Source organism: Columba livia, chromosome 16 (assembly GCF_036013475.1).
Source record: "Columba livia isolate bColLiv1 breed racing homer chromosome 16, bColLiv1.pat.W.v2, whole genome shotgun sequence".
Taxonomy (NCBI): domain Eukaryota; kingdom Metazoa; phylum Chordata; class Aves; order Columbiformes; family Columbidae; genus Columba; species Columba livia.
The window spans coordinates 3,680,291-3,701,878 of NC_088617.1; the positions used below are offsets into that span (position 1 = coordinate 3,680,291).

Below are 21,588 nucleotides of genomic sequence, written 5' to 3' on the forward strand. Positions count from 1 at the left end.
CAGATCAAGGGTCCCTGTGCAGCGAACTATATCTGACTCAACACAGCCTGCAAAATTAAATTTTGTTCAGCTTAAGCATTTAATTATTGCTGATGTTCAGGAGATACTCTGTGAAGAATCACCTGCTGGGGCCCTTTGGACAGATGCTGTTTGCTTTGACACTCCATCTGTCACTTCGAAATAGTCACTGAAGCTTTAACTGGCATAACCCTGCAGGGCTGGCATCAGGGCATGGCATCTAAGAGGTTAAAAATAAGGTCAAGGTAATTGCACACCATGCGTGCTGGAAGGTCAGTGGATGAGGATTACCACTTCTTGCTCTCCACTATTTTCAGCAAATATGTGTATGTATCATTACAAAAAAGCTTTTGTTTTCCTTTCTGTTAGACCTTCTAACACCAGTGATTCTGGCTGTGGTTTCTATAAACTCACACTGGTGGCTTAGAGGTTCACATTATTCTTTGGTTAGTTTGTTTTCATCAGTCTTAGTATCAGATTAATATATCTGTTCATTGTCTCTTCAGACACTGGCAGAACATCAGGTTTATTTTCTAGAATCTTCCTTCTTTCCAGGCATGTTGAAAGTATTTGCTTCCCTGTTTGGGAACTCTTAGATGGGAATTGCTTAGATGTATTGTCTTAAAAAATGTCTTCCTCTGGCAGTAGTATTTTGCATTTCAATGTTAGCTGTAAGCACAAGTTCCATTTTAAGATTCCTTAGAAACTTCAGATATCGTCTGTTTTATTCTTTATCCTACTGCCTGTATAATTTTCCTTGTTTTTATTAGGTTTCTGCAATTTGTTAATGTAGATTAGTTGTTTGACCAGTATCATCTCATCTCTTGGCTATTTGGTTGTGGCATCTGGGGCTTTTAGAAGGTCATTCATAAACAATTTCCAGTCATGTTTCGTCAATGAGACTTCTTCCCTCAACTGAATCGCCTGTAACCTTCACAGAGCTGAAAACTTTTCAGGGATTACTGGTTTAGATAGTTTTTTTTAGATAGATTTTGTTGCTTGTAACGAGTGTGATTGATTCATAACTAAATGTAGTTATGTTATTGATGTTTGCTGGGTGATAATTTCCTGTTTGTAAAGAGGAAGCCAGAGAGGTTTTCCACAGCCTGGCGACTTCTTGGCCACCTAGTTTACAGTAATTCTAAGGGGAGTTAGCATCCATCTCTCACCTTGAGGTTAATAGATTATCTTTTCATCCTACAACTCATAAACAACCAGTTTTTGTATTAGTCACCCTTCTTTCTAGCACGATGGCAGAGGATGCCAACTAATATGCCATCTTGTTGCTTTATTACGGTCGTCAACTAGGAAGCATTCAGAGTAGCTTTTTCTCTTTTTTTAAATTGTTGGTGACTTAGTTATAGGTAAAGCCATCTTTTCCACTCATTTTCTTCAAAGACTTGGGCCCTGTGTGAGTAGATTACAACCATTGATTTAAACATTCAGCCATGCAAATCATTGTACGAGGTTCAGTAGTAGCCGCTAGGTCAAATTAGTGCTCATAAATGACTAATTTGGCATCGGTGTATAGTTAATTAAATAATTTCTTCTTCCCATTCTCTCTTTGTATTCAGTGCCTTCCTGACTGTAGTCTCCACTGGAAATTCATCAAGGGCGCAGGGTTTACGGATGCCGCTGGTTGTAGATGATGGTTGGGTGCTCTCCTCATCTCCTTGGGGTCCTTCCAGGCTGAGCATTGCGAGACAAGAAGCTGCTACTGCCTCTGCTGTTCCTGTCTTGCATGTAGACGCAGAGCTGAGATATGAAGGTCAAGGGCTCCCTTTCTGGCTTTTTTTTTTTTTTGTCCTATAACATATAATCATGTTTCTTCTCTGTCCTCCTGAACAGGCAGATTGTTTGCTTTGAGGTTTTTTGGTCGCTATCCCCTCTTGAAAGAGATGTCTGACTTCAAGGGATGTGCCTTACATCAGGAGATCAATTAGGTTTATTCAGTGCCCTTTCTGGAGCTTCTCTTTTCTTATATCCTGACTTAAGCTTCCATGTCTGATTTCTGTTGCTGCTTGCGCTTTACACAGAATTTTGTTCCCATCTTCATATGAAGGAGAATATTTTTTTCCTAATAAGTGATGGCTGCTGCTCCTTCTCACCCAAGGATTTAAATACACTAGCATTTTCTCCCACTGTTTTACCAGCACTAAATTCACACCACGTAACAGAAAACCTATCCCGTACACTGTCAGGGACGCTCTCACAGTGTGGTGACCCTCTTTCTATCACCTGCCGCATTTTTAATTCTCAACCTACAGCTGTGAAACTGCTTTTTTTCCCCCTTCTTAAAACAGCAAAGTGCAACAAACACTCCTCAGTTTGATGCCTGTTTCAGTTTGCAGAACATCCTTGGACAGAAATGACACCAATAACAGTGAGGGAAGACTCTTCATGAAAGCAGCAGCTCTTCATTGCTCCTCCAGTGGGTCTGAGCTAATAACAGCCATGCTGCAAACTTTTATTTAATTTGTATGGGCCTGTTCCAGAGCCTTCCTATTGACTTCAGGGGCATTGGACCAGGCTCTATGGTAGCTAAGACTTTGCTTTATGACTCAGTATCACTGCCTTGGATCAGTCTCTGCCAGATCAGTCAGATTTTCCATTAAAACATTCTCTGGGGAGAGAAATGAGTGTTCAGCTAGCTGCCTGCTAGCAGAAATGTCTGATCCTTCACTTGTGTGTTTTTCCCAAATAACTTAATCCTCTGCCATGAGAAACTCTGGCTTTTAGATGGGACAACTTTGTGAGTGTCTTATAGAGAGCTGAGAATATCTGCTTGAATCTTTACTACCTAGCCGTGCTTATTATGTTTGAATGTTCCTTTTGTCCTTTCAATATGTTTCCATGTTGTTACCTGAAATGAGAGGAAACTGATTTTTAAGGAGTAAAATGTGCAGACTGTATTTCCAGTTAATCTTCCGTGATAGCACTTGGTATTGTGTGACTAATTGACCTGTGACTAACTGTAATAGTAGAATAATTTTAACCTAACACCATAAAAATCAAAACTAAAACTATGACTCCATAAAGCTGTATTTTTATGAGCTGAGCATATGCTGTTAGAGAAAAGGAGACTGTTTGTATTACCAAGCTATAGTATATTAGTATATACCTGAGTCTTCCCGTATAAGTGATTTACAAAGGTAGCTTTATTTGGCTCGTATTTCCTCTGGTGGTTATTTATTTTCCTCCCTGAGGGAGAACTCGACCTGAGTTTTGTAGTCTGATTCGTGTTTTATTTTGGTTGGTTTGTTGCTGGAAATGATTAAGGGTGTGAAGTTAATTTGCCCATGTAACACACCTACTGCCGCTCTGACTTGGTTCCTTATCTGCGCTGGGATTTCAGTTGCTGATCCTTCCATACAGGACTCAGGCAGCTCAGCCCTAAGGAGGAAGGGGATTAATTTCTCTTTATAGAAACCGCTGTGTTGGTCACAACTGCTTTCCAGTCTCTAACTGGTGGGGAGACATGCAAAGCTATAGAAGGACTTCAGCCAACTGGAGGAAACGTGCAAATGTACATGAGAGCGGTGGCTGGAGATACACAAATGCATAGAGAAGTAGCAGAAGAAGGTAACTGCACCTAGAAATTCATGAGTCATCTCATGATATCTGTCTGCCCATCCTGCTCCCTAATGGTGGGGAAAGATAGAAGATTTCTTTATCTGAGCAAATCTAGGTAGTGCTGGCATAAGTGGACATATCTTGTCTTCATGGTGGTCAGGAAAACCCCTGCTAATCCCAGAGCAAACCATGGCACACCATGTTAAAGTAAGGACATAAGTGGAAAGGACTTCCCATATTTTAGTGCTAAGAAGAAAAAGATGTAAACAGAAAATTATTAGCCGTTTGCAGTTTTGCTGCCGTCTACTCCTCTTGTTGCTTTTCTTCCTCTCTGTTCTAGGAATTTTATAGTAGTGCTATGAGGAATAATCAATTAATGCTTAGAAAGCAATTATAATGATTCCCAGTTTACACATGAATAAACAGAATGCAGCTTAGGTGACTGAGTCACAATCGTTTTCTGAGTCTGATAGGGCATGGGCAGCAACAAAGAGCCGGCTCAGCACTTGTGCTCTAATTGCTATTTTGCCAGAAAAGTTGGGGCTGGAGATCAAACAGACTGAAATGAGTTATAAAGCTCTCTGAATGTAAATTGCTGTGCACTGCTTTTTTGCCTTTATTTTTATATATACATTACTACACTCTGTAGTGATTTCACAAGTATTACATAGCTGAGACAAGATCTTTTGAGGTCTCACAGGATGGCCGTGGGTCATACCAAGGACAGGATCCAGACCTCATGACTCTGGTGCTGTACTTAAACACAAGACCATCTTTCCTCCCTCTACGAACTTGATATTTTGTTATAGAGTGCCTTATCATATAACACCATATGTGATACATTCTCATGTGTTCAGCCTGAACCATGGTTAATGTAGAAATGTCCTTTTTATGTGCATCATAGCTCATAATGTCTTGGTTTTATTGGAAAATTCACAGCTTCAGTTCAGATGTGTGGCCTGGTACTGTGATCACTTATTGATGTTATTCACAACTTTGTATGTTCACTGAGTAAGTGCCTTTGGTACTATATGTTCAGATAGGAGGGGATATGTTACCAGGATCACTGTTTTCTCCTCCAGGGACAAAGGTGTTACCATTACGTAAAACCAGGTCAGGATGAAGTTCCCCGTTCACGTATGGGGACGTATTTTTGTTATTTGAAAACCCACAGAGCCCATATAACTGTACAAGAACAAACCCAAGCCTTGCTATCCTACTTCACATACTATCAGCCAAGCGACCAAGCCAGCTTTCGAGTCCTCCAGGGTCATTTTATTTTTAGGGCTGATGCCTGAAGGAGGAAGAAAACAGCTTGATCTGTAGGTTCTGCTTGGAGCTTCCAGTCCTGGCAGCAAAAAGCAACTTCTTTTGACATGCAGGCCGAGTTTAACCAATGCAAAAAGCCGTATGGGCCAGTGAGTTGCCGTATTTTGAGTGTTGCTGTTCAGAAGCACAGTTCGCTGTCTATCACAGAGCTGATTTACTTTTAATCTCTTCAGTCTATACTTGACATTCCAGCTGGTTTTCTGTCTCTTTATTTAATATCGGGCTTTTTTGAGTTTTTCATTTTATCTTGTTTGTCTGAAATCCGTCTTGGAGACACTTGTTGCCGTGTTCTCTGATCTGTTTTGAGCCCCCGCCAGCTGCTGCCGCTGCCAGTGGATAAAATGACTGAGTCACCACTTTGTGAGTTTTGCATTTGCTTGCGGGGTGGCAGAGCCAAGGCCATCATGAACAAATCAAGCAACCACAACAAAGGCCCAAAACACAAACACTGAGACTTAACCTCAAAGCGTATGCTGGAGCCCGATGAGGTGACAGCCAGCAAAATGCATACCAGAGGACCTCAAAGCATTACTCAATCTCAGTCCCAGTTTAACCACATCAGAGGCATACACCTCACGCAGCTCCAGATCAGGAGAGAGCATGGAAGGGAAAGGTAGCAGTGACCAAAGGACCTTTTTCTTCCTTCCAGAACAAATTTATAAGAGCAGAGCAGCACATAAAAAGAGAAAAAAAAAAAGGACAAGAAAAAGCTCAGGGTTATCGAACAGGGCAAAGCTGCAGTTGCACAAAGCAGCACCAAATGCACAACAAAAGACCCAGAGCGGCAGATTGGCCCTTTCTCTGCATTATCTTCTGCAGCTTTGGGCCCAAATGACTGTTTTGCCTTGTTTCAGTGGGGTCGGGCAGCAATGGCAGCGTTCTGTCACCACGGTGCTTCCCGGCTTTGGCCTTGATCCGTACCTGCTCTCACGGAATTGTCCCTGCCCCCTCTTGCTCTCAGTGGCAAGTGTTTCCCATGCTGTCCAAACATCCTGCTTTATAGTCTAAAAAAGCATTATATCAGGAGCAAATAGTGTCTCAGGTTGAGCTGAAGGGCCAGCGGGTGTTTGGGCTCTTCACACCCCTGTCTGCTGGGACTAGAGCTTGCCAAATGTAATTTATACCCTATGTGCCAGAAGTGATTAACTAAACACAGGGTTAATCAGCACCATGATGCTGAAGTTGTGGAGGTTTTGTTCCTTGATTTTAGCTGCTGGCAGAGGCATAAGGACATTTAGTGTAACCTATGCAGGGGTCTGTGGATACCTTCAGATTTGGTCACTTTTGCTGGCAATATGTTTTATTAGGGATAGATGGGGAAAGGCTGAAATGCACTCATCTGATCTGCAAGCAGAGGACCGGACTGTATCCATGTGTCATTTAAAATATCCCGGCCTGTTTGGTTTGCAATAGCCCTGTAGTAAAAGAAAAAAGATTTTTCATTCTTTACCCCTGATGCAAAAGGGAAACGGGTTCCTATTTGCATTGTCCCCACAGTGTTTGTGTAATTAATGTACGTGGGGGTTCTCCCTCCCCCACCCTCTCCCAAGGTAAAAAATGACCTTGTCAAAACTTAGATTACAAAATCTTAGTTACTAAGCAATGGGTAGGGCCCCACTGGGATGGCATCCCGGCTCCTGAAATGGTATGTATAGTAAAAACTAATAAAAATGGTGTCAGAGGCTCTCAGGCTTCCAAGTCCCCTGCTGTGTGACCCCCTGATCCCAATTTATTAGCTGAACCCGGGGAAGCAGACAAACCTCGCTGGCTCCAGACTGCAGGCTCCAAGAAAGGAAATAATACGAGCTCCAGAGCATCGACTCCAGAGCAGGAGGGAGGGAAACCCTCATGGAAAACAGGAGGTTGGGAGCAGGGCTGAAGGGAGCTGCTGACAAGAGCCATCTGAGCAGGATAGGGCAGGGAAACTTGCTCTGTGATATCTCAGTACCTTGACGTTCAGATGCTTTAAACATGTCGGGGAAGAAGGAAAGGAAGGGGGTGGGGAGAGAGGGGCAACCAGCCAAAGTTGTTTCCTTTCATGTGTTAGCAGTGCTTGGGTCTGAGATCACCTTGTGCTGGTGCCGGGGGATTTAGCAGCTGGGGGTGGCAGATGGAGTGGCAAAGAATGTGCCCTGGGGGTCAGAGGGGGATGCGCCTTCCCCCCTTCCTGCTCCCCAACTGCAAGAATTTTCTCTTTAAAGCATTAAAGGCGATGCAGCTCATCACGTTGCTGCTGACCCCCTGGATTTCCTCTTTGGTGTGCGGTACGCGTAGCAATTAAAGCATGTTGCACAAGGGGAGCATGATTTTTTTTCTTTCTTTTTTTTTTTTTTTTTTTTCTTTTCCTTGAAAAGCTGCCAAAGCAAAGTGATATTGATGAGGATGGCTCGCTTCGATTAGCGGAGGCTGGCTAAGGAACAGTCACCTCCAGCCTGTTTCCCTCCCCCTCTTCTGCCTTGGACAAGATACCTCAGTATTTTCTCTGCTTTCAGCAGTTGTCTGTCTGGTCTGTGCTTCTAATCTATGCCCAAATTGAGCTTAAGTAGGGGCAAGAAGTGTAACAATAACTCTCCTTGTTTAATGCCAACCATTGCATTTGAAGTCCTTTGGCTTCCCAAGGGTGATCTTATCAGGAGAAGGCATTGCACTTTTTTTGAAGGCATGATTATGCAGTAAAACAGCTAATGATGAAAATGAATGGATGAAGGCTATGTGGAAGGTAAGCATATGGCAACAGAGCAGGCCCATCTCATTTGCCAAGACTTCATACATGTGTAATTTGCTATTTGGAAATGTATCTGGGGTTTCCTGGGGAGGGGGATAAGCCCAGTTTTTCTCCTACTCAGTGACCTTAATGTTTGCTTTCAAGAGCAAACCAAAGGGCAGCCATGTAGCTTTGGCTGCCTTGTGTGAAAAAGGGTTGTGGTTATACTCCTGCCTACCTGGAGGGATCTTGGCGAAATACCCCTGGTTGTAAGACCACTACAGATAACAAATTTGGAGGCTGGAAAAACATGTGTCTACAGGCAGGTTTTTTCCTTCATGTTATTAGGAAACAGGCTGCAGCTCTATAAATCTGGGTTTTCCTGGCTCTGTTTTGTTTCTTTTTAAACCACTGCCAGGGTGATCAGTTTAAACAACCACATCATTTGTGTTTTCTGTAGTTGAACACAGGAATTTTGAAGCATTGTCTGAAGGACAGGAACGTAACCTCCTACTCCTCTTTTTTTCCTTAGCTGTGACCAGTGCGAGTCTGATGGCCAGCAGAAGTCCTTGGTAGAAGACCAAGCCATACTTTCTCCCCTGGATACATTCTGCAACCAAAGAGGTTTAAACCTGCATCCAGACTTGGCTCAAGCATTGCTATTGATACACAGAGGAACCTGAAATGCTGCTGGTTATCTGCAGCTCAGTGTTTTGCCTCTCTGACATGCGATGAAAGGGGTATGGTCCTTATGAGGATGAGGTGGGTGATGAAGGCTGCTTCCCCAGGAGCAGAGGCTGGGGATGAAGGGGAACGTGGCTGGAAATGATGCTGTGCCTGCACTTCCTAGGGCTGGGGAAGGCCACACACTTCCCAGTGAGGCTGTGGTCCTGGCTGCTGTAGCTCCTACATCCATGTGCTGTGTCCATGTGATGGAAAATACGAGAGAAAACACGGTCCCAAACAGACAGGCTTTCCTCCTGTGCGGGCTTTAGTAAGAAGCAGCCTTAAAGCCTAACTAAGAACATAGTCGCCCTGCTTTAGGGCTTGTGTTAGGCTTTCTGCCGCATGTGGATGCATCATCTGGATACTGGTGTGGGAGTAGCTGCCCAGTGCAGCGGCGTCCTGCAAGCGCTCCTTGAGGTTTGGGAAGGGGCGGGCAGCTCCCTGGGATAAGTGCTGTTGTGCGGTTTGGATGTGGTGGAGCCTCAGTATCCACAATTTAAGGGCAACAGTCCTTTTGCATCACTTGTGCACTGAAGCAGTGCAGAGCCGGTGAGGCTGAGTTCTCCTTAACATGGACCCCCCATAATCTTGGGCACGTTGCATTCACTGCGTGGCTCTCAGCGGTTGTGGCTGAGGTATCATTTTTCTCAAGATAAGCTGAAGTTGTGTGCGTTGCTGGATGACTTTTATCTTGCGATCACAGGCATTGTGCACTCTGAGTGTGAAAGGAACTGTTTTGCTTTATAACTTGGATATGAGGAAGGATTATTTTGCAAGAGGTCATGGGAGAGTGAGAGAAGTTACGAGCAAGTTGTGCCCTCTGGAATATGCTGTGGGATGAAGATGTGGAGAGTGATATCTTCACTTTTCTCCCTTTCCCTTTTCTGTTGATGATTCAGACTAGGAATGATCTGGTGGGTTTTATGTAAGAAAAGATGTTAGGCTGATCTCAAACAAAAGGAGAAAAGCAAGTCGGTGTTCCAAGTGCATTTGTGGTTCAGTTGAATGAAAGCCTAGTCTTGCCAACTCATGGTTTGATCGTCAGTGCCATGATGCATAGTTGTTTCTTATAGCTCCAGGTCTTGAGCTATGGAAGGTCTTAAAATATATTCTACACCCTGCCCCCCCCTTCACCTGTAGGTTTCATGATTTCAAAGAAAATATAGGAAACATGACCTCAGTGTACCCTCAGGACTGAAGTACTGGAAGGCAATGGATTAAAAACTGGCTCAGATTGCGAAGTGAGAAGATGTCTATATACTTTTCAGTATTGCTAATTCAGACTTTGGATGCTACAAGAGAAGTTCCCAGAGCTGAGATTTGAAAAGCATCTTTGAGACACCTATTTGTAACTCCATGGACTGAACTTAAGTGGGTGAGAGTTGAGTTTGTACAAGTGTCATGGAGACCTGCATTGCTGATGTAAAGGCAGGAAAGCAGCTTTTGCAAATTCCCCCCCCCCCCACCTTTTCCTATTTTTCTTAAAACTAAGGTTTGATTAAGGGGGGAAGAAAAGTTTAAATCTCTGCTTGTAGTATGACAGAGAAATATATGCATACATGTAGTGAATAATTTGTTTGATTACTATCAATGCTATTGGGTGTTCATGTACAGAGTTACCATCCCCACATAGAAAATGCATCAACCAGTACACCACTTACTACTTTAAGAGAGTTGAAAGTTGCATATGGGTTTTGAAGTATGGTAAATGCAGTCATACAATGCCAATAAACAAATGAATTCTCTAAAATGAATGAAAAATCTCTTACTTCTATTCCTGCCCTTGAGAAGGGGCTTGGGAGCGTGAAAGGTATTTTGTCTCTTCTTGCTGTATCAGTTGGTCTAGTAAAGAAATTTCCTTGGAAAGGAGATAGAAGCTGTATTCTGTAGTCAATAAGTTATGGGCTGGTTTCTGGGTGGCAGTGAAGGGCAAGGTTGGGTTAGACTATAGCAGAGGTATTTGCCAGGGTGCGTTTGCTGACGGTGATTGGGGCCATCAATGAGAATGACACTGGGGAGCATCCACCTGTATGTTTAAAACATGCTCTGTGGATTCAGATGTGAAGCAGGACAGAAGGAATACAAAAAGACATGAAAGGAGTACAAGAACTTCTCCCAAAGGTGAGATTTTTGGACACAATAATCTGTTTCTTTCAGGCTGTGTTAAAGTAAATAGGTTAATAACTGTTTTGCTTTTTACCATTAATCCTGCTTCTGATTTGCATGTAGGTGTATTTATAAGTTTTCCATGTAATTCCAGAGAGACAGGGGTGGACTTAAAGTTCCACGAATCCACCCTAATTTCAGTGTAACCTGACAAAGTTTATGCAGAAACACTGCAGAGCAAGACGGCGCTGATCTCTCCTGCCTCTGCCATGTGTCAAAACAGTGATTTGGAGCATGGAAGCAAACGTGTGTGATGGTTCCGTGGTAGGTCCTGCGAGCATTGAAGGGCTCTGTGCTACTCTGCAGGGCTTGTTCTGATACACTTTTAATATCAATTTCTCTGTTGTAATAGGGAGGTTGTTTTTTTTTTGTTTAGTTGGTTGGGTTTTCTTAAATTGAGCCTAATTTATGAGATCAGGAATTCCTGGCGTACACCATATTTCCTCTAGTTCAAACATAAGGGATAAAACCAAAGGGCAAGTCTGAGTTTGGGGAATAGAGAATAACAATTTGAATGTAATCATGTTATCTGCTCAAACATCGCACCTCATGGTCCCAGGCAGAACCCGCCACCTTTCCAAAGAGAGAGTGTCAGAGATGCAGAGAGCTGGTAAGATGAGAGGGGCAGAAAAGCCAAGAACAGGGCAAGAATAAATACTGGTTTTACAAAGCCTGAAGTGGTGGGAGCATCTAGTGATTAGACTATCAAGCCTTCGATCTATAAATAATGGTACCATGTTTATTCCCTCCAGGGCCCCGTTGTCAAAAAGACTTTTTTTTCCCCTTGTCAGCCAGAGACAGACAGACGTGGTTTGTCTGAGTGAGAACTAAGCATGTGCCCCTTTCCCAGGGCTTGTCGTAGCCGTGGGGATGTGGGTCTGACAGGGAAAGGTGCATTTCAAGTGGACCTTTTCAGGAGGTGAATTCATTGTCGTTTAAAAGAATCAGATGATTTACAGTGCCTGTTTATTGGCAAAAGTTAACGTCTTTCTCTGTCTTTTTGTATACTTAGAAGAGACATAATAGCCTGGTCATGTGCTGGAAAGAAATGACTCATTTCATATTGGGTCTAAGTGAAACTAATGTATTACTCATTTTTATGCAACTCTAGTAAATTGTACTTATTAAAAAGGGGGAGAAAATTAATTTAGAAATATGGTTGACCTCAGCTTCCTCATAGTGAAAATCTGCTGACAAATCTTGTGATTTTTTGTTTCTCTTTTGAAAGCAGTCCTCAGGGTTGCTATCGTAGTTCAGTTGTCAGGACCAGCTACTGGTACAAGTCCTGGCTGGATGATTTTACCATTGTTCCTCCAAAGAGAGACTTCCAGATTCATTCTTCTGAGCTTCGTGCACTGCTTGTTGCTAAAGCATCCGAGTCTGACCCCATTGCCGAGGTCTGCTGGTGGTGTGTGCTACAGCCCTGCAGGCTGCTGAACCATGAATGCGGCTTCAGCGGCTCCCAATGTGGCTGCTGCTCGTTCTTCTAATGACACTAAAATCTTGTGAGGCGTCCATGCACCCAGGTAGGCGTGATCCCAGCCTCAAAGCCCCTCATTGATTATTTTGGGTTTTTGCTGACTGTCTTCTGCTTAGACCAAATAATCCAAACCCCATTCTCATTCCCTGCGTTATTTATCATTGAATTCTGATTAACTGAAGCCACATATCCAGAGCAGCCAGGAAAAATGGCAGCAATTTTCAATTAGAATATCCAGAACAACCTTGTCACCTCTTTCATAATCATTGTTTTTATTTTCAAAGGTCAAATAAGATAATTTTAACAGCACTGAGCACTACTTCTCTTCAGTCATGCTTGCAGTGCGTATGGGTAGCAGCCTCATGCACCACTAAGCTGAGATTAACACCAGAAAGAAGGTTCTGTGCTCTTTGATGGAAAAAATGGGACACCAGTGATTTCCATTCATACCTGCTGACTGTACAGAATGGGAGGTGAGTGGTACCTGGGAGGAGGATGCTGCTGGGCACCTTCTCCTCCCTCTCCATGAAGTTTATGGAGTTGGGATGGCCTTGGTGATTCTGTTGCTAGTGTCCGAAACACCACAACATCTCCTTTGCTTTCCAGCAGCTACACCACAGGGTCACTGCGCTGGGGGCAATCGGACTTTGATCTGCTGTGGGTTTTGGTGAGAGTTTGCCTCGGGAAGGGACTGAGGAGAATAGATATGATATGTCATAAAAGTGGGATATTTTTTCTTGTGCTTGTTTAATGGGGGGGGTGTGTGTTTGTTTTCTAAATCACTACTCCAGCCGTTTCTTTTTCACAAATGAAATAGTCTGGGAAAAAGCAAAGCTACTAAAGTAATTGGGGTGAATTCTGGCAGTTGCAAGGGGTGGGCAGACGCTTCTCTGGAGCTGAGCGGCCTAATCTTGCCCCTTCGGTCAAGTAAGCTTCAAAAATCACTTGTGCTTCTGGAAACATGCACTGAAAACAAACCGAAGCAAAGCCCATGGAGTCCTTCAGCTCAAGGGGTTTCAATAGACTTGTCTTAGTGAGTGTGTAAGAGAGACTGGTTAGGAAGCACCTGGAATCTTATCTAATTTTTCCAGCTATTCCGGTGGATCTAATGAAAGATCTTATTTCTGCCTACAGACGCTGTTGTGCCTCAGTCCTTAGGTCCTCGTGGTGAAGAAAAGCACTGCAAGAAAAATATTTACAAGACAAAATGGAAATATGGTTTCCTCCCGTTGTCGGTCCAAACTTTACCCCAGTTCTCGGAGAGCTGTGAAATGTTGTGCTTTATTAGTGCCCAGATAATGATGGGAAAAAAAATGTAATTTTCTTTTTCAGGTTTCTTTATTCATTTTATCAATTAAGAAAAAAACGAAATGTCTGGCGTTTGCTAGTAAGGTAACTATAACATTTTTAAAAGGCCTTGGCATGTAGTGTAGTGTAATGAATGATCTGATTTTCATTGTTTGTTGCATTTCTAATTAAAAATTTAGTGCAATGTGAATGGCTTTATAGAAAAAAAAAAAAAAAAAAAGACAAAGGATCAATAGCCAGATGGCATATAGCTGCAGAAAGTAGCCGTGGAGACCCAGGCAAAGGGAAACCGGAGTTCAACAAATTCACTGCTTCTTTATAAAAATCACACGGATGAGTCAGCAGAACAAGCTCTTCTCTCATCTAAAAATGTTAATCTAGGAGATTTTCACAGCTGCAACAATTTCAGGCCCCAGTGAGGAGGGGCTGGCGTGGGGACAGGGCACAGCTGTCCTGGTGGCCATGGTGGGGCTGGGACCCAGCGCGCGGCTCCTCTCAACACTTGCGTGGAGCGGTGCTGGTCGTGGAGCGGTGCTGGTCATGGAGCCATGCTCACCGTGGGGCAGTGCTTGTTGTGGCCGTGGGAGAGCAGATGGAGCACAATTGCTGATTCATGGGGAGCTGCTCCGCACAAACCTGGGGCTGCGGCTGGTCCAGGTGCATGAACAGGGGCAGCCTTGGCAGTCAGAGTGATGGGTGACTGGGGTTCACATCTGCGGGATTTACTGTTCTGGTTGTGGCTAGAGTTGTGCCAACCCTTTCATTTTTCGTTTGGTTGGTTTTGTTGTATTTCCTTTTTAAAAAATACTTTTTTGAATGCTATGTATTTACTCCAGTGACTTACTCTGTCAGCCTTTCCTTGGCAAAGCAGCCTCACCTCCCCAGCAGTGACTCAGGATGCTTGTCTGCCTGGCTCAGGCTTTCTCTCCTTCTCTTTGTGTCACCGTACACCCTTTCTCTCCCTCCCTAGCATTTTCAGCAGTGGAACTTGTTGAAAAACATTACCATCTTCTTCAGTCTTTGACATTCTCTGACCCACTCCTCTGAGCCACACTTGGCTGATCAGAATCTCAAACAAACTCCTTCACCCTCTGATGCAGTGTTGGGATGATCAGTGCTCAAATCCCAGAGATCTCTCTTTCTTAAGAGGTTAAAGAGAATCATTTTTGAAAACTTTAGCGTTCCACCAAGTCAAAAGGGATCAATGGGATCCGTGTAGTGCCCTGGAGGTTTCATTCCCAGCTGTCTGATAGCATCCACGCTGCCGAGCCCTTCCAGCGATGTCTGAATGTGTCCCATCTGGAAAAGTTTAGGAAAAACCACGTGGGTGGGAATTGCAGGACTGCCTCAGGTAGGGGGTTTGCAGGGATTTTTTTGGCAAGCAAGCTGCTAGGTAGCCTGCACTCAGCACATCTCCAGCACCCCTGGGATTTATAGCGCTATTTGGCTGCTGCGAAGCGAGACCGTAATGGCTTACACCAAGCCGTGACTAAGTGAGCTGGAAAAAATGAAGTGGGAAAAATGTTCCCCTCCTCGGCAGCCGTGGCTTGGCAGGTGAAGTGCCGTGAAGAAAATGACTAGCACCAGCAGAACCTGTGAGGAGCCGATGGTGCCATCAACCACCACCTGCAGAACTGCTTCTCTGACATTACTGTCCAGTGTTGGCCATGTGTCTCTCTGTATTTCCTCCAGCTGGATGTAGCTGTGGGAAGAAGATCCCAACACAGGGCTGTGTCCCAGGACAGGCATTGGTGTACAGCAGACATCCCAGGTGCTTGTGGCTGGGATGTCAGCAGGGACCTTCTCTGGAGCAACCTATGGGAATGTGGGCATGTGGTGTGAGGGTGCAGCCTAGAGGATGGTGAGCTCGTGTGCCTCCTTTGGTTTTAGTCTCTTAAAGGTCATCTCTGCTGGCCACTAATAAGTTGTAAAAAAATAAGACAAATGCTAGAGACTAGATGTCATCGAAGCTACTCAATGGCAATAAAAATAGGGGGATTTATTTAAATTGGACTGTATTTGAAAGTCTATTTTAATCTAGTCCCTATGCTCCATTCATCCTGTTGTTTGGGCATCGTTTTCAAGGCTGCTGACCCCTGAGTGTGTAGATGCATATGCGGAGATGGGAGTGCATTTTCACAGTAGTCGTGCAGGCATTCATGTCAAAACTGGGGGTGAACTTGTCCCCACCAGCTGTGTTTGCAGTAATGTGTGTCCTCTTTCGATGTACGATGGGTTGTGCCTGACTCCAAAACCTTGTATCTTCAGTTCGGATTAAGGCTCTAGGTCTGGTCAGCAGGGGGTAGAGCAGGGGACTTGAAAGCAGAAATCTGGTTTCTATTTGAGGCGGTGCCACTGCAACATGCTTTATAAGAGGGCTGGTGGATTATGCCTTTCCCACAGCCAAAGGGAAATGTACTCAAAAGGGAGTGTTAAAAGGCAGCCAAGGGAAAGAGGAAAGGGGTGATGTGATCTGATACCCGCTGACCTCTCTTGTACAGACATATCTCCCCTTCTCTTGGGTACCCTGAGAAACACACAACCCTCCACAGAACGGATGTTCTCCGAATATTCTCCCTCACGCCCTTTTTTCCCCTTCCTTTAGCCCTTGCTCTGTTTAGAAATTCCCATTTGTTTGCCTGTCTGGTTTCCATAACCTCACTGTCACTGAAGCAATGAGGAAAACCTCGTGTTAGCGGCTTAGCAGTGGAAGTTCAGCTCAGTCCAGCTCTGGGCAGTTCTGGGTTTGCTCTTCCTTTGCTTTTTGGTTTAGGATTTTTCTTTTTCCACTACCATGTCCATTTCTACAGAAGCAGCTGACACCTTAGTCACAAGATCAGAGTCACAGACCTACCCAAGATCTTAATATCCAGTTGTATGTTTGTGTGTGCATTTTCTTTTTCAGGGCAAGTACATATTTTAAGGATGGAATAACAGCTTGTCCAAGAATCAACAGTCCGCAGGGAGCCAACTAGTCTAGCAGCCAAGGCTTGTGCTGTTTCCTTGAGGTTTTGGGGATGGGTTGCTTGCCTGTCCTCTTACATAAAAGCAGAGCAAATTGTCAGAATAAACACATTTTTAAATATACGGCACCATCAGTCAGAGCTTAGGAGAAGCTCATTGGCTGGAAAAGAGATCAAGGCAACTGGGAATTTGGATGACCTGACTGGAGTGTTTGGACTAAAAGGTTCTTTTTCATTCACTGGAGCTAGTAATTTTTTTTCTTTTTTGTCTTTAGGTAATCATCCAGGAAAGAAATAAAATATCCTTCTCTTTCCTCCAGGCAGTGAATCTGGAATCAGAATCCTATTGCATTATTTTATCATTTTATTTTTTTGGTAAGGACAGATTGCTACTGGGTGTGAGTCAGAAGGAGCCAGCATGCAGCGCTGCTGTCTGAGGTGGTTCATTGCTCACCAGTGCACAAGCCAGTGCTTAATTCAGGTTAACTATGGTTGTCTGGAGATGATACCCCAAGTTTTACAGTCTGGGTTAAGTCAGCTTTAATGAACCCTGCCCAAGGAGGGAGCTCTGGCGGGAATTACACTGAGCAGAAGAGCCTGGTATGTTGCTTTTTAGGTGAGCCGCATGACATTCCTGCACAGTTGGTCAATCACGGCAAGAGGAGAGGTCCTTGATGTTGTTCTCTCTCAAGAGATGCCATCAGGACTCTACCAGGACAAACCCCTGCTCCCTGCGCATTGCGTGGTGTGCAGGTTTCCCTGTGGTTACACCAAGCCTGGATGAGAGGCAAGGTGGGACAACTTATTGAGTCACCTTTCCTCCATATCCCCAGAGCAGCAGGGCACTGTCTGCGACAAACATAAATGAGTTGTCTATGAAATTTCATTAAATTTACAGGCAGTGATTGTTATTCCAGACCAAGGAGAGGAGATGGAAAGAGGCTGAGGTCCAGCTAGGAATTGGCTAGACTAGTTCTTGGATTGTTTTCCACGCTGTGGTTATCCTTATCTGCATCTGGAAACTGGAGCGTGTTGTGTGTGTTTGCAAGAGCAAGCGGATGTGTGAAGTGTTCTGGCAAAGTCAGAAATCTCGTTTTCCCTTCAATATAATGCAGCCTGATTAGGTTGTTATTGACATGCTGAGAACCTGCTAGGGTTGTTACATCTCTGTGGAAAGGCATCTGTCTGTTCCTCTCCTCCCCGCTGCCTGGAAGGGATACAGAGCTGGAAGTGGGAAGGACCTTGCAGGCTGCAAATCCAGCTGTGAAATAAATCTGTTGGGAAGGCACCGTCTGCCTGCCAGCTGACCAGCAGTTTGACGATATATGTGGAACTGTGACCCAATTAAGAGCAGTTTGGAACAATTAGTAATTCCCTAATGGGGGAGGGGGAGAACAAAAAAGAAAAAAAAAAAAAAACAAACCCTCATAATAAAAAACTCAAAACAAAATGCTGTAGCTGGCTGGATGTTTTTCATCGTGTAGATCATTGCTAACAAGAGTTACCGGCAGTGTTTGGTGACCAGACTTGTCTGACTTGATTACACCAGCTCAGAAATGTGCGGTTTTGCACGATCTTTATTATCTTTGACTGTTTGTGCTAAATTGGCACCATAAGATGGTCAGATAATGGTAATTCTCACATTTCAAATTTGCCTTTGCAAACTGTGGACAGAGTCAGTCAAAATATCTGGGGTGTTGCTGTTGTTGATCACAACGGACCCAGCCTCAAAAGTCCTTATACTGAAAGTTCCTTGAAGATGGATTTGTCTGCAGAATGATTTTGGGTTCAGTAAAATTGCATCTTTCAGTGAAATGACATTTTTTCTCACCAGTTTATTTATATTCATCGTAATTGTCTCCTTGTGATGCCTCTTATTCATTTGTTAGATCCACTTGTCTTGTATCTTGTTCTGACCTCAAGTGCTTTTTGGGGTAAGCCTGCCTTTCAAGAATATGCATGATTGGTACCATAGAAATAGTTTTCGTGTGCTTGCAAGAAGTGCATTGCTAAGGGAAGCAAGCAGGGAAGCCTGGAGAGATAAGCAGAAAATGACTACATGAAGAAAAGGAAAGAATTAAAATAGATGACAAGGAGTTAATCAAATAAACACAGGCCCTTTTCAAAAATTTCACAGCTTCTGTTTTGTTTAAGTGGTCTGAATCTTACGGTGATTGCACTGGCCAACCCTTGATGTTTTTCTGTCTGATTAGAGCTGGATTGTAGTGGCCATGATGAGTTACCACAACAGTCTATTATTGGCATTGTTAACTAGTGTCCCTCATTAAATTAAACTGAAAGGGGCAGAGAAGGGAATCGTTTCAAGGTGTTCCTCAGATCATAATTATTTAAATGTATTATAAAGGATAAATTTATTTTAATTTATCAGGGTGGCCTTTTTTTTTTTTCTTTCATCTATAAATTCATGCTTTGAGGAGAGTTAATTTACTATGCAAAGAATTTTTGAAGGTCATATTCAGTGCCATTAACATTGTACAGAGGACCTTTGAGAATCGCTGTTTGTCTGTGCAGGTATTTCTGTGGCCCCATGTTGCTCTATGTACCAGATGCCATTTATCTACCAACACAGTAGGCACCTTTCTGTGCACTGTGTCCAGATACTAGAGATGAAATTATTGTATATTAAAATACAGAAACATCAGGAGGGAGCTGTCACTTTCTTCAGTCCTGGCTTGCATATCTATGAAGAGGGCCAATTAGATACGGGTGGAGGAAGAGCTGGATCTCTGAAGGAAATACTGTTTTGGGGACTGGAGTAGGAATATGATCTGATGGGCTTGTTTTGGCTTTCATTCTGTGAACGCCTAGTGAGAAATTAGGTGGCATGTTTCTGTATGTGCTCTAGGGGATGAGTTTTGGCCGTTATATGTGATATGGTTAAACCAGAAAATCCCCATGTTATCAGTTGTGTTGCTGAGAGTTACAGTCTCCTTGTATCAGCTACGCTGCCTCTTAATAAGCTGAAGGAGAAATCCAAGGAGAGCCTAACCTTGTTCTGTTTTCAGCAATGCGCTCAAAATTGTAAATATTCTTGACTACTCCTGTTTTTTGCCATGAAAACGACACAAGGTGCAAATGTGACACCTCACAGTCTATCAGTGGTGGGAAAAGAATCCCACCTCTGCTTTGCATTTTGTTGGGTGTGGGAGCAATTGTGCACTTGTAGTCTGAGTAGCTCTATTTATTTTATTTTCCTTTCTTTTATATAATGGAAAATAAGGAACAAAAGTAAAATATCTACAGGATAACTTCATTGTTGCAGAAACAAGCTACAAAAGTGACCGCAACTCAGAAACTGAAACAGCGGTTATTTCCTAGTGGTGGTCGGTACTTGGGCAATACCTAGAAAACAAGTCACTAGAGCTACAGTCTTCTGCCTCAGAAATCTCTGTATTCCCAACTGCTTTTTTGTCTGTTAAATAATATGGGCATATGATTTGAGCCCTGAGACTTAAAGGATGTAAGCATGTACATGAAATTAGGCATGTCTGTGTGTTTTGCTGAGTAAGGGTGCCCTAGTCAGGTGTTTAAATTTTAAATGCGTCAGAACCCTTGCTCATAAAGGACGCAAATTTCAGCCTAGACAGCAGTGAGAGGAATAAACATTAAACTCAAACCAAACTGCTATCGAAGTAGCTCTTCAGACAATGTAGAATTGCACTTTAAGATGGGCAGAGCATCTTTAAAACCCTCTTGCAGCAGCTAAGAGCTTATACATTTGCTTTCATGAGAGGCATTACAGATGTCTGTAAGTATTATATAAACACTGGCCTGTTTGCAACAGTTTATAAACCTAAATATTTTATAAGAAAATACTGAGCATTTAACTTGCCTTGTATTTTTTATGCAGCAATAAAAACACCATTTTTATCAAAAGATGCTGGAAAAACTGACTAATAATGTGACACTTTGTTATGAACTAGGAGGAAAGTTCACTAGTCCAGGATTAATTAGGTGCGTAATCTGTACAGGAATTTCTACACTAAACTGATTATGGCTTTCCTTGCTTTTGCATAAAGACGCATGTAATTTGTGAGGATCTTCTCTGATGTATCTTTATGTCTCTGTGGCCAAAGAGGTTTCAGTGGTTCCCAACTGGACATTGCTTGGAAAATGGAAGTACCATGTCTACACCTGCTGTGATATATGCACAGCATCGCGTGTCTTTGCCAAGTGACCCTCCTGCAGGAGGCAGGAAAGAGCACGTTTTAGACCTGAACGTATTCTCCCAAAATACAGGTACCACTTTCAAGGAGACCCAAACCATGCCTTGAGGAAGCTACAATGAATTGCTTGAATCCAAAATTCCCGGATGGATTCCAGGAGTAATAATTTCCCCAATGAAATACAAAAAGGCCCTTGGCTACATTCCCAAAGGTATTTAATTCCCATTTTCACACATAGAGGTAGCATTCCCATTTCACGCATAGAGGTAGCACCTCAAGGGATGTGCATCCCATGGTGTAGCTGATCTCACCATCTCCTTAGCAGAATTAACTGTTCAGAGAAACCACCCAACCTCAGCAGAGGTCATGCTGGACAAGGGAGGAGAGTTAACTCCACGGAGGGGAGAATTATTTACTTTCTACAGTGCTCTCTGCTTCAGCACAGGAAATTTAAGGGCCACCTTTGTTCCCCTATAGCTTGTCAGGACTGTGGTGGGTCTTTCTGGGTAGAGAGTTCATATGTTTAAAGGGGAGCTATATTCCCAAGGTGGAGAAGTGTAAAGCTATGAGTGAGTGAGATTTAGGACATAACCCTTGTTTTCCACAGCTTGTCGTAACATTTTCAGCAGGAATGCAACAGCTTTACCCCCTCCAAGCAGAACAATTGTATACTGTAAGTGAAGGACCATGTAGGCTTGTAGGGAAATCCTAATATAGGTGTACTAGGTGGCCACAATTTTTTCAGAGCTCTCAGGCTTAGGTTACAGCTGAATAAAGCTTTGAAAATCACAGCTCGAAGGACTAGTAAGGAGAAGGAAGAATTTCAGCTTCCAAATCTCTTCAAAGACATACTTTGTAAGGCCATGGTTTTAGTTTTTTATGTTTCTGCTGATTAATTTCATTGTTCTGATTTTGATGATTGATTTTATTTTTTTTTGTTTTATTGCCTAAATATCTTTATAAAGCTTGACTTTTAATGTAAACATTCACTTGGCTTTCAATGAAAAGTCAGCTTCTAATTGTGTAGCTATTTAAAATTTGCTTCCTTTCTATACTAGACAGTTGCCATGAGTGTTGTTTCGTTAAAGATACAAGTGTTATGAGCCAAGTTAGGATGGCACAGTGGTAGAAATG

At 43.2% G+C, this 21,588-nt stretch overlaps 1 long non-coding RNA gene across 1 annotated transcript in view; it reads left to right on the forward strand.

Annotated features, from left to right (window-relative positions):
- LOC135575561 (uncharacterized) overlaps window positions 1–21,588 on the forward strand; it is a 199,049-nt gene that overhangs the window by 147,624 nt on the left and 29,837 nt on the right. The window contains exons 7-9 of the long non-coding RNA XR_010466536.1: window positions 8,157–12,042; window positions 12,281–12,469; window positions 13,131–20,665. This is a non-coding gene — a long non-coding RNA (uncharacterized LOC135575561). The remainder of the gene's footprint in view (window positions 1–8,156; window positions 12,043–12,280; window positions 12,470–13,130; window positions 20,666–21,588) is intronic.